The sequence below is a fragment of the Lissotriton helveticus genome, chromosome 2_1 (genome assembly GCF_964261635.1).
Source record: "Lissotriton helveticus chromosome 2_1, aLisHel1.1, whole genome shotgun sequence".
Taxonomy (NCBI): Eukaryota; Metazoa; Chordata; class Amphibia; order Caudata; family Salamandridae; genus Lissotriton; species Lissotriton helveticus.
Window position 1 is genome coordinate 666637842 of NC_136059.1, and position 12116 is coordinate 666649957.

The following is a 12116-nucleotide window of genomic DNA, read 5'->3' on the forward strand; positions in this document are numbered from 1 at the left end:
ATTATCGCCACTTTTATCGGCAGGAAAACTGCTGATAAAGCGGCAATAAAGGGCTTGATAATAGGCCCTTGTGAATTCCCATAACAGCCCAAGTTAACACCAGAACCTGGGCTGCTATGGGAATTTCCAAGGCCGTATTATCAAGCCCATTATCACCGCTTTATTGGCAGTTTCCTGCTGATAAAAGCGGCGATAATGTATCCCCTTTTGTTGATAATATGCCCCTTCGTCTGTGCCCTGCATCGCATTTTGCGATGCAGGGTGCAGGATACGAAATTCATTTCATTAATTTAATTGTTTACTTACCTGCAATCATCCAGATTCCGCTGTTTATAACCCCCCACCATGCCCCTCCCCCGCCCCACCTGCGTACCCCACCACAACTCCCTCCACGGGCCGTGGCTGAGTCAGTTACTTGTACTTACCTTAAGCATAATAAATAATTAAAAAATTATATATTATAAAATTATCACCTGTGGAAGATACAAAAAAACACAGTTACAATATATATTTTACAACTCAAAATAATTTGTAAAACATTTCATTTGCCTTTTTTGCTGTTCTCAGAATATATTGAATTTCACTACAAACAGTGAGTTCAATAGTACTCATCACATAACAGTGGGCAAAAAAAAGACAATCCATAAGGATATCTTAAAAAAAAACAGTCAACATTCTCAATAACAATATTAAAAATAGAAATAAAAGATATCTTAAATGTTTTTTTCTAAGAGCAATTTCTTACGTGAATATTACACATCTCAAACAATCATAAAATAACAAAACATTATGATTAATTTTCTTACACTGTAAATAATGTTACTTACAAATATATGCTGACAAAATACACAGCAAAGTAACTAATCTGAATTTCATCACAAACATTTGTTACATCTGATACAGATCCATGCAAAAGAGCACTGTTCAACTTTTTTAACATTAGTGCTGGACTTTTCGCGTAATACAATGTTCTGGCTAATTTCCTCATCTGAGTATGATGAACTGCTAACATCCTGAAATGGTGGAAAACACTTCGACATACTTTTCTAGAAATACAAGGCAGAGAATGACCTTGCAAACCAGTATTTTCTCTCACGCTGCAAGGGTCTAGTCCTTGCAACATCTTAATCTTTTGTTTAACACTTTTCTTAGTATAATTACGTAAGAAATTGCATAAATAATCAATAGATTCTTGCCGCACACTACAAATACTACTACAATTCCAAGTGTACACTAGAGCTTTAGGACGTCTCCCTGAAACTTCACCAGCTAACACCTCTTCTGCATTTCTAGAAACAATTTTCTCTTTCTCAATAGGACAACCATTTCAAACCTCATAAGCACGACCACTACTGTCAACTGCATGCAACAAATCATTACTCTGAAGATAACTTTCTTCATTAAAAAAGGCCCAGAACTTGAACTATGTTTCTATTCACCCCAAAAAAAACTCACAAAAATTACTTCTGTTAATTAATCTTCTCCACCTACTTTTGGCCTTCATTAAATGGATTGGCTTATCTAGTGATCTAATTCTATTGATTACTAAAAGAAACAATTTCCTTTTCAATTCCAAAGCTTTCTCAACTACATTTTCTATAGCTTTCTTCTTCTTATAAAATACTGTTTTTTTCTTACATACCTTAATTTCTTTAATTAAATTTGTCACAAATCTATTATAAAACATTTGTTTCCTAATTTCCAAAAATTGATTTTTTCTCCTTTTACTATACACAGTTTTGTCTGCACTTGATTTTCCATTATTCTTCTCTCTTTAATATTTTTTTTTCGTTGCTGATACACTAAAATCATTTTTCTCTTTCTGAACACTACTCTTAGGGGCCCATTATGATCACCGAGGAGGAGGGAACTTCCATATGGGCATGCGGAGTTCCCTCCTGTCCAATTAAGATGTGACCGCCACCCTGGCGGTCACATCCTCTATTTGTAACATTGCGGCGGGTGCGGCTTCAAGCTGCACCCGCCGTAATGTTACAAATGCATACATTACATTTGTATGCAGAAAGCGGCAGGCACCGCGCGGTACCCCTCATGTGCACACCCCAACCCCCCTTCACCCAGGGGGCCCGCTACGGGCCCCCGAGGTGAAGATCCAAATGCTTTTCCTCGGCGGAGAAGCCGCCGCGGAGAAGCATGTTTTCTCTGCCATCCTAATATGAGAGACACCGCCACCATATTAGGCCTTTTCCGCAGTGTTTGTAAGCCAACCGCAGCGGAAAAGCGGCGGACTGAAACCAGGACCCACCAGCCATCCTAATGTGGTGGTGGGTCTTTGGTGTGTCCGCAGAGGCTTTTCCGCATCCTCCGGGCCGGCGGTGGCTTCCGCCGGCCCGGAGGATGCGGAAAATCCTCCATCGTAATCAGCCCCAGAGTCTTTATTATTTTTCTCAAAAAAGTGCTCCTGCTCTTACCAGGACTTTCTTTCTGTTTGTTAAGACATCTCTCTTCATGTAAATCTTCTAGATGACTTCTCTTCAAATACACACTTTTCTTTCGTTGCTTCCGCTTTTGGTACTTCGTTGGCATCATACAGTATTTTCAGTATCGATAAACACAACCTATAATAAAAAAATATATATAACATTACAAAAACAAAAAAAATCAAATATTCTATTATATTACTTATGAGAACAGAGGGGCATATTACCAACAAGTAGCGATATTTATCGCTAAATAGGCTTAGCGCACATTTTTTTATTGCTGCCTATCGCTGGATATGTTAGCGGAGAAAACATGCTATTAGCAACAGTTTTCTCCATTGTGCTAAAATATCCATCGATAGCAGCGAAATGCATGAATATTGCTGAGAATACAGCGATATTCACGCATTAGCGACGAAATGCTCTTAGCCATGTTATCCACCTCCCATTGGATAGCATGGCTAAGAACTGGTCTGGGCAGGTGTTAGTATTTGGAGATATTCGCGCTTAGCGCGAATATTTCCAATGCTATGCCTGCCTTGCTAATAGCCGATAGCGACGTTAGCGACTGCTTTCAGTCGCTAACTGGTTGGGTACGCCCACTTTGCATGTCATTAGCAATAAACATCGCTGACATGCAAAGCGGGCGCCAAACCGCTCGCTATCGCCTAAAAGCTGTCGCTAATATCAGTTAGCGACAGCTTGCTAATAGCGCAATAGAATTATCGCCGCTTAGCGGCCGAAAACGGCTGCTAAATCGGCGATAATTGCCTATCGCCCCCCTTTGGTAATATGCCCCAGAGGGAGGAGTATGAGGACAAACCTCGGACTATGAAAATAAAAGGACTTACAATAAAAGAACAAGGAGTACGAAACAAGGAAAATATAATAAAAAATGAGAGTATAAATAGACACGGCAACATAATGGAATAAATGAACAGGCACGGCCCGTGGAGGGAGTTGCGATGAGGCAGGCAGGCGGGGCGGGGGAGGGGCAAGGTGAGGAGTGATAAACAACGGAATCTGGATCGTTGCAGGTAAGTAAACAATTAAATTAATAAAATGAATTTTGGGACATATTATCAACAAAAAGGCTTCTGTGGGAATTCACAAGGATATATTATCGAGACCATTATCACCGCTTTACCGGCAGTTTCCTGCTGATAAAAGCGGCGATAATGTATCGTCCTTTATTGATATTATGGCCGATAATCCCTTAATGTACAGAGAAGCACAAAATGATATTAAACAAAAAAAACATAACAGCATGCATTATAGAAAACCACATATAGGGGCCGATTATGATGGAGGATTTTCCGCATCCTCCGGGCCGGCGGAAACCACTGCCGGCCCGGAGGATGCGGAAAATCCTCTGCGGACCCACCAAAGACCCACCGCCACATTAGGATGGCTGGTGGGTCCTGGTTTCCGTCCGCAGCTTTTCCGCCGCGGTTGGCTTACAACCGCTGCGGAAAATTACTAATATGGTGACGGTGTCTCTCAGACACCGTCCGCCATATTAGGATGCCCGAAAAGAAATGCTTTTCCACGGCGGGTTTTCCGCCGTGGAAAAGCAAACGGAGCTTCACTGCGGGGGCCCGTTGCGGGCCCCCTGGGTGAAGGGGGGTGGGGGTTTTGCACATGGGGGTACCTATAGTACCCCCCTGCATTTGTATGCAGTAATCGTCAGGCACCGCGCGGTGCCTGCCGCTTGCTGCATACAAATGCAATGTATGCATTTTTAACATTGCGGCGGGTGCAGCTTGAAGCTGCACCCGCCGCAATGTTAAAGATTGAGGATGTGACCACCACACTGGCGGTCACATCCTAATCTGCACGGAGGGACCGCCGCAGCCCCTGCGGACAGTCCCTCCTACTCTATGGTGGCGGACGGACTCAGGTCCGTCCGCCATCATAATCGGCCCCTTACTACTATAAAACGTTTAACAACCGACGAATATAGGAGCATATTATCAATACAGGCGATAACATTATTAACATTTTATCAGCCGATAAAGTGGCAATAATTGTATTGCCGAGTCTTGATAATATACCCCATAATTCCTTAATGTACAAAGATACACCGCACACACGCACTCCCATTCAACTTTTCAACTCACCTTTCAAATTGAATTCTAGATTAACAACAATACCACTCACACAGTGGATATTCTTCTACAAAATCTCTCTAGTTCAGTGTTTGCAGTACAACCGTGAAATTGAACATTTTCCCTCTCATTTTACACATACATATAAATAACCAATCAAAATCCTGTACACATTGATTCAAAGGAAAACACACATTTCTATTGGTTTAACATTCCAAAGCTTTCCAACTATTTATTTATTTATTTAGGGATTTGTAAAGCGCCTGGTGACCCGGAGGCATCCCCGCGCTGTGAAGCTAGAAGTTGACCGAGAGGGGAGGGAGAAACTTTATTTAGGGAACAGCAGAGTTTTGAGTTGCTTGCGGAAACGCAAGTAGCCGGGTTCCAACCGCAGACTGCGGGGAAGCAAATTCCAGCGAGTGGCTGCCTTTACGGAGAAGCGGCGGCCTCCAGTACGTACCCTCTTGAACTTGGGAATGTTTGCCAGTCGCTCATTGTCCGAGCGCAGAGATCTCTAGGCTTTGTAAGGGGTAACCATCTCTCCTAGGATCGAAGGGCCTTGTCCATTGAGGAGCTTATGAGCGATGCACATTGCCTTAAACTCGATCCTCTCTCGTACTGGCAACCAGTGGAGAGCCTTAAGCGCAGGTCTGGCAGAGGTTCTGGAGGGAAGACCCATAAGCATGCGGGCAGCCGCATTTTGGGTACGTTGTAGCTTGGCCAGAGTAGCTTCAGGGGCTCCTAGGTAGACCGCATTGCTGTAGTCCAGTCGTGCAAGGACCAGACCAGAACTAACAACACTTTCAACCCTTCCCCCATTCCACAATCTGCCAGTTACAAACTGAAACAGCAAGTATGCTTGAATGGAGAATATACCAGCTTATTTTATGTTACATTCCTTTCTATCACTTTTTCTTAACCAATAAAAATAAGGCTTTTAAAAAACAGAAACATGCAACCTAGTTTTCTGTAAAATGTTGTCAAACAACCAATCATTTATTTTCTTTTTTCAAAACTGCATGTTGTCCACCATTTTAGAAAAATCTTACTTTTCAAACTACCATTTCATTTACAGACGCCATCAGAGTGCATCCAGACCTCTCTTCAAAATGCTTACCGTGTGGATTGTGGGACACAGCTATATTTTCTGGAGCCAAAGGTACGCACAACAGAAAAGAATTCACATGGACCTAGGTTTACCAAATGTGGACATCAAATGGATTTGACAGAGAGGATTAAAGTGGCACCAATTGATGCTATTGGTGAAATCCTTTATGCATCTCCAACACCCTGACCTCATAATTGTGCACTGTGGTGGCAATGACCTAGGCACTTTGACTGGGGCAGCTCTGGAAATGCTTATGAAGGACACCTTTGCACAATTGATGACACTGTTCCCCAAAACTGCCTTTGTATATTCTAATATATGCCAAAGGCAGAAATGGAAGCGGTCCAACCACTATTGTCCACAGTTTGAAAAAGCTAGGAAACATGTGAATAAATATGTTTCTGCCTTTCTCCGAGACTACTGAATGGGGTCCATTTACAACAACAATCTGCGTTTCAATATACATGGCATCTATAGGAGAGATGGTGTACATTTTACAGATGAGGGGAACAGAGTCTTCCTCATAAACTTAAGACTCTGCATCGGTACTTACTTGTAGGTACTAAAATCTCCCAATAAACAAAACAGCTCTTTTTAGAGCCACACAACACATAAACAAATACACTTCATAAATATCTAAAATGATTTTTATTTTTCTTGCTTACGTACGCTTACGTGACGACTTTCAACATTCAAGCTGTACGTCGTCCCTACGTGCTTGGTACGCGTACAATGAATCTACCACCCCCTGAGCAACAGTATAGGTTCAGAATGTTTCTACCCTACCCCCTTTCCTTATTTCTCAACTTTGTTTTACTGTTTCCTTGTGACTCGGTTGTCGTGACAAATAAGATGGCTGCCAACACTTTTGGCAGCCAATTGACAGCCAATCAGCATTCAGCTCCTGCTCGTAATTGTACGGATTTCGGTAGGCGTACGGCGCGATTTTTCTTTAAAAAAAAAAAGAAAAAAGGGCCTAAACATCCATATACGACCCCCTGAGCAACCGTAAAGGATCAGAATGTTTCTACCCTGCCCCCTTCTCTTATTTCTCAACTTTGTTTTACTGTTTTCTTGTCACTCAGTGCTACCGAGGCACAAGATGGCCACCAACACTTCCTGGTTTCGAGTGTTGATATAATCAAACCCTTTATCGCCACTTTAGCGGCACTCTCCTGCCGATAAAGTGGCGATACTTTTGTCGCCCAGGCTTGATAATATGACCCAGAGAGCATAGTGTGCAGCAACTTCTCTGTAAAATCTATAATTACCTTCGAGCAGTGACAACAGATACCTTACAACAGTCTGACAAACAGATCCACAACCTTATCACGCCACTTTTGAGTCACTTTTAACATGGTTAAAGTGACGCAAGGAGCTTGTAAATCTACGTCTCACTTTTCAAGAAAAAATCTCAACTCCAGACTCTGCGAGACAGTTTCAATGTTCTTTTCTCTCTCTTTCTCTCTCTCACTCTCTGTGACATCATTTCTCTTTCTCTCTCAAACTTATAGACACTGCTGTCTACTTGCACTTGTAGAAGAACAGCCCAACTGAAGTTGTGAGTTCCACTGGCTGAAGTCTTTGGCCGCAGTGTTTATACAACGGTAAGCACAGAGACCTAGATCTACAAAGCCTTCATAGCATTGCATTAGAAATAAGTCGACATATTTAGAATCCCGCATTGCCACTTTTGTGTCAGTAACGCAGTAGGCACTTCCATATAGACACCATTTGAACGCGGCATTATAACAAGTGAAATGTACGAGGCACACTGCACACGTAAAACCATAGAGTTACCTTGACTCGTAATGCTTCAGCTCATTTACTCACATCTACATAACTCTAAACTCTAATTTTCTTTTTTGTTTTACAGATTACCAATCAGACATCTTATGAAGTCCATTTAACAATTTGCTTATAATATTGTTTGTTATTAAACTTATTTTTCTACTTGTTTGCAATATAGTCATAATTAAGTTTCGTTTAGTTATTGTTTTAATAAAAATTAATTTAAAAAAAGTACATACTTCTTTTATTTTGTGGGGGGGAAGGGGTGTATGACGGTCCACAATAGAAATAATGTTGAAATAGTATAGTAAGATATTCAAGACTAGGATTGAAAACGAATGACTTCTATTCCCTCTGAATAGACTACAACTTAGAAAAGAAATCAAAATAATATGAAACAATGTGTACCACATTTACAAACCTCTTGCAACATTTTCCCATGCAAACTTACCCCCTACAAAATTAAATGTACACACCCCCTACAAAACACAATCACACCCCTCAAACCACAGAAACAATCACCCCACAAAGATTTCTATATTGTATGAGGAGCTGCGTGGCCCTCTGCCTACTGCCCTGGAGTCCACGACGCCCAGACCAGGTTGCTACAGTGTCCTGGGGGAAACAGCCATTACAACGCGGTCATAACCACGCGTGATCGTCACCACGAAGCCATTAGCATGTATTTCGGGCCATATTATCAACAAAACGAGATAGATTAAAGAAAGTTGTTTGACAAGTTAGTGAGTAAGTAAACTTACCTGACATTATAGACAATATTGCATGTACTCAGTCGATGTATTTTCTCTAACTTAAAACAAGTAATGATACAATTCGTGTTAAGCAAGGTCTTAAAGGAAAAGAACACATTGAGTTAGGAATAGTAGGAAGACTTTTGAATTAAGAAGGAACATTAATGAAAAACACAAGATATTGAAGGATTGAGAGAATAGATAACAAGCAACTGAATAAAGAAAAGTTAGTAGAAGAACACGAGGAAATTAATAATATAAAAATTAGACAATAAACTGCGAGGCCTAGGTTAATGAATGTTACGTAATTATAGGTTATAAGCAGTGAGAAAAATAAAGAACCGTAAGCTACAAGGTTGCAGATAAATACTAGAGGAGAGGCTAGTTCAAAATTGGAAGGGGTAGGTAATTAGTAGGGTTAGACTAAGTTATAGATGAGGAATAGAGATAGAGTAAACACATGAAGTATTCAAAAAGTAGTGTGATAATGATGTCTAAATATACACAATACACAGTGTTATTCTGGACAATGAATACTATCTTTTCCATTATAGTAAAACACATTTACTATTTTGGAAAGGGTAAGGTGAATAGACATATTCTACATTCTTCAGTAGTGTATTTTACTATACCAGCCTGAGCCTTTTCCTATAGTCATAAGGAGTGACTAGTTTCAAAATGTAAGAAAAGCCAAGAACAGGATATCCTTATAAGTAATTATAGTTGTATAATTTTGCAAAGGAATAAAACTCTACTAATGGAATGTTATTAGATAATAGTATTTATACAGTATTTTTTGTAGGCCAAAATAGGTGAAAACTGTAGTTTTGTATTATATATTACGAAAAGTGATAAATTAACTGTTTATATTTTTATAGAAGGAGCAAGACCATAAAGGAAAAATTATGGAAAGAGAACAGCCTCATACTCAGGAGATTTTGGATATTACTTTGAGTATAATTGAAGAACTAATCGTATCTGTCACAGGCAATGAGAGTGAGGGGAAATTAGTGCTGCAGACATGAATTGTGATTTTGAAGACGAAAGCTTTGATGGAGATTTTATGGAAGTTTTAAATTATGTTGAAATTTTAGTACAAATTAAATCAGAAACTGCTGACGAGGAAATTGATCTGAATGACATAGCTGATGAAGTTGCATTGGAATGTCTGTTAAATTATGAGATGTTACAAGAATAAATTTATTGTTGAAAAATAATAAAGGTTTGAGCACTATCTACTAATGTATTTATTGTACTAAAAGTGAAGCAGTTTTAGATACAGTTATATATTCTTTAAATGTTTGTATTGATTTAAAATATGCAAAGTGGGTTTGAGGGTATCGATTGCTTAAAATCCGTATGGAGTATACAATGTAGTCTTGTATGCAGCTACAAACTTGTGTTTTATGCCTTCAATTGCCCAGTCTGTATCCTTAGACTTCCTGCAAACACTGTGACACTGCTGTTTTAGTATTGTAGTGAGCCAGTCAGCAGTATGTTCTTTTTCATTGTACCGTGGTAAAACTGAAGCTGTAATACATTTTGTGAGGAACTTTCTTTGCAGAAGTGTAATGATCCAGTCAGTATTTAGATACTCATGGATTAAAAGAGGCCTTAGTGCATAGGCTGTTTCAGACTTCTATAGACTGTGCATGCACTGTTCTATGCACCAGCAAACTTATGTTTTATACGTTCAATTCCTCAATGTGCATACTAATACTTCCAGCAAACATTCTCACACTACTGTTTCAATATTGTAGTGAGCCATTCAGCAGTATGTGTTTATCTGTATACTGTGGTACAACTGAGGCTGTTATAAATTCAAGCAGGTTCTTTCCTTGCAGTCTTGTAATCGTCCACTCACTATCTAAGTACTCATGCATTAAAATAGGCCTTAGGGCATAGACTGCTTCAAAACCCTTATAGACAATGTATGCAGTCTTCTATGTACTTGCAAATTTGTGTTTTATACGTTCAATTTACTAGTTTGTATCGTTACACTTCCAGCAAACACTCTGTCACTGTTGTTTTAGTTTTGTAGTGACTCATTCATCCGTATGTAATAATCCTATCACTACATTAAAACACTAAGGGCACAAATACAATAACTGGCATATCCACAGGAATATGTCAGTTATTGTGCTCCGTGACACCACCACCATGGATGCCCCGTATTTACAATGCGGTGTACCATGGGACACAAATGTCACATATATGTGATGTATCTGTGCTGTAAAGGTGGTGCATTGTTTGAGTTATGTTGGAAATGCAACGTATCTCCAGCAATGGTCTAGGGGCTCTATGCTCAGACTGCTGTGTCAATCTTTACACCTGCTTCAAGGTAGTGCAGGGTTTTGACACAGCATGAGCGCAAAAGTGACAAAGTGAAATCTTGTAGATTTTAGTCAGCCACTTTTAGGAGGTGTTCCTGCGCAGGAACGCCTCCCCATGTAGGAATGTGTCCTACTGGTACAGGGATTTACAATGTGACGTACCTCCCAGATACGTCACATTCTAAATACCACATATCGTGTTGCATCTTTTGCACCACTGCTTCATCAGAAAATTGATGCAACGATGGTGTAAAAGAGGCACAAGGGTGTTGTAAATCTTCCTCTAACAAACACTTACAAATTCACCGAGGCAGTTTCACTAGCAGTGCATTCTTTTTGAATTTACTTTTGTTATTATTTTACATTAAAAATATGAAATGTAACTTTAAAAATAAAATAAATATAAGTATTTATAATACAAATACAATTACTATAAAAAGAAAGAAATATAATAATTAGTATATTTCAAAATTATCATTTACAAAACCTTTGAAATTCACTGAAAAACCCATAGGTTTCACACACGTTATAGTTAGGAATTATCATTTAAAAAGCATTAGAAATTCACTGAAAAAACCATAGGTTTCACCCATGTTATAGTTAGCTGGACATTTCTCTCATACAAAACCATTGAAATTCCCTCGTTATAGTTAGTTCAGCTAACTATAACTCGCTCGCCCGCAATGCACTGCTGATGACGTCACATATTACATCACTCATGACATGGTCAGTGACATCACTCATGATATCACAGATGACATCTCAAATGACATCACTGATGACATCCTCCAATGAATGTGTCTTTCTGAAAAATAAATATTTTTTATATATGTATATCTAAAGGTCGATGGAAGAATAAATGGGTAAATAAGTGTCTGAATGGATTTTCTTTTATAAAAATGATTGCATAACTAACTTCTTAAGTTAAGTGTATCTTAGAGAATACATGTATTAGAGAGTAATGTTTAAATATGTAAATATCTATATCAGTGTCTCACATTGTCTATAAGTGGCTGCATGGGTTGCTAAGTAGCTGCATGAGTGTGTATTTGGATAATTAGTTGTTTTTTTGAGTATCAGTATATGTGTCTGAGTGTCTGTATGGTTCGGTGGGGGATATTACTTAGCGCATAGACACATGAATGAGTGACTCACTGTTTGTATGTGTTTTGAACACAGCATGTCTGCAGGACTGTATGGGTGGATGAATGTGTGTATGTGTGTGTTAGTGAGTGAATGACTGTCTCAATCGTGTCTTTATGAGTAACTTCATATGTTTTAAACTAGTATATCTGAAAATGTATGTATATAAGTGAGTATATATGAGAGTGAGAGATTGGAAGAGTTCCTGTATAAATAAGTATGTGTTTCTATAAGTGATTGTTTAAGAGAGTAAGTATGTGTACGTTTCTGTAGAAGTAAGTGTAGTGGTGTATGTATAGCTGTATATGCAAGTAAATAGATGTTTGATAGTTTATTTGCATGTGTGAGTATGTGTGTGAGTAACTCTATGTATGAGTGTAGGTGTGTAACACGATGTATAGGTGTATGAGTACATATAATGAGTGAGTACATGTATGAGT